Raw genomic sequence first — 2,161 nt, 5'->3', positions numbered from 1 at the left:
AGACATAAGTTAAACAGGGTGCCATAAGATGGCTAGCACAAACTGGGATATAGATCGAAAGAGGAGCAGGCCTCCTGCCTGGGATCCTCCTAGGTCACTCCTGGTCGTCATCAGCGGGCAGCACGTAGTAGTAGGCACCTCCGGTGTAGTAGGGGTCGTCGTCGACGGTGGCGTCTGGCCCCTGGACTCCAACATCTGGTTGCGACAACCAGGAAGAAAGGAAAGGGGAAAAAAGGGGGGAGAAAGCAACCGTGAGTACTCATCCAAAGTACTCGCAAGCAAGGAGCTACACTACAAATGCATGGGTATATGTGTAAAGAGGCCATATCAGTGGACTGAACTGCAGAATGCCAGAATAAGAGGGGGATAGCTAATCCTGTCGAAGACTACGCTTCTGGCAGCCTCCGTCTTGCAGCATGTAGAAGAGAGTAGATGGAAGTCCTCCAAGTAGCATCTCCAAGTAACATCTCCAAGTAGCATCTCGAGTAGCATAATCCTACCCGGCGATCCTCTCCAACTCGCCCTGCGGAAAAGCGATCACCGGGTTGTATCTGGCACTTGGAAGGGTGTGTTTTATTAAGTATCCGGTTCTAGTTGTCATAAGGTTAAGGTACAACTCCAAGTCGTCCTGTTACCGAAGATCACGGCTATTCGAATAGATTAACTTCCCTGCAGGGGTGCACCACATAGCCCAACACGCTCGATCCCATTTGGCCGGACACACTTTCCTGGGTCATGCCCGGCCTCGGAAGATCAACACGTCGCAGCCCCACCTAGGCACAACAGAGAGGCCAGCACGCCGGTCTAAACCTAAGCGCGCAGGGGTCTGGGCCCATCGCCCTGAGCACACCTGCACGTTGCGTGGGCGGCCGAAAGCAGACCTAGCCTAGTGGCGTTCCAGTCCAATTCGGCGCGCGCCGCTCCGTCGCTGACGTCTGAAGTGCTTCGGCTGATACCACGATGTCGGGATACCCATAACTACTCCCGCGTAGATGGTTAGTGCGTATAGGCTCGTAGCCGACTCAGATCAAATACCAAGATCTCGTTAAGCGTGTTAAGTATCCGCGAACGCCGAACGGGGCCAGGCCCACCTGTCTCCTAGGTGGTCTCAACCTGCACTGCCGCTCCGCCACAAAGTAACAGTCGGGGGCCGTCGGGAACCCAGGCCCACCTCTACCGGGATGGAGCCACCCGCCCCTTCAGCCCCCAACTCCGAACAGCATCACAGGTAATGTAACAGTGTATAGTATATAGTATATGCCCGTGATCACCTCCCGAAGTGATCACAGCCCAGTAGTATAGCATGGCAGACGGACAAGAGTGTAGGGCCACTGATGGAACACTAGCATCCTATACTAAGCATTTAGGATTGCAGGTAAGGTATCAATGACGGTAGAAACAATGACAGGCTATGCATCAGAATAGGATTAACGAAAAGCAGTAACATGCTACACTACTCTAATGCAAGCAGTATAGAGGAGAATAGGCGATATCTGGTGATCAAAGGGGGGGCTTGCCTGGTTGCTCTGGCAAGAGAGAGGGGTCATCAACTCCGTAGTCGAACTGGGCAGCAGCAGCGTCGGTCTCGTAGTCTACCGGAGAGAAGAGGGGGAAGAAATAATGAATACAGAGCAAACAAAGCATCACAAAATATAACAAGGCAATACGCGGTGTTCGGTGTGCCCTAACGCGGTAGTAGGTGATACCGGTGAAGGGGGGAAAACATCCGGGAAAGTATTCCCGGTGTTTCGTGTTTTCGGGCAGAGGAGCCGGAGGGGGAAAGTTGCGGGTTCGATAGGTTAGAGGGGTGTGGCGGACGAACGGACTGCGTATCCGGAATCGTCTCGTCGTTCTGAGCAACTTTCATGTTGAAAATATTTTCATCCGAGTTACGGATTAAAAGATATGATTTTTTAAAGATTTTATTAATTTCTGGAATTTAATTAATTATTTATTTAATTCGAAAATGAATTTATGACGTCAGCATGATGTCATGCTGACGTCAGCAGTCAACAGGGGTTGACTGAGTCAACCCTGACAGGTGGGTCCCGTTCGTCATACACTGTTAACTAATTAACCTAATTAAGTTTAATTAACAGTAGTTAATTAGGTTAATTAGTTATTAGGTTAATTAACCAGGATTAATTAACTTAATTAATTA

This window comes from Triticum aestivum, chromosome 1B (genome assembly GCF_018294505.1).
Source record: "Triticum aestivum cultivar Chinese Spring chromosome 1B, IWGSC CS RefSeq v2.1, whole genome shotgun sequence".
In the NCBI taxonomy this organism is placed as follows: Eukaryota; Viridiplantae; Streptophyta; class Magnoliopsida; order Poales; family Poaceae; genus Triticum; species Triticum aestivum.
Note: the sequence above shows the minus strand (reverse complement) of the source record.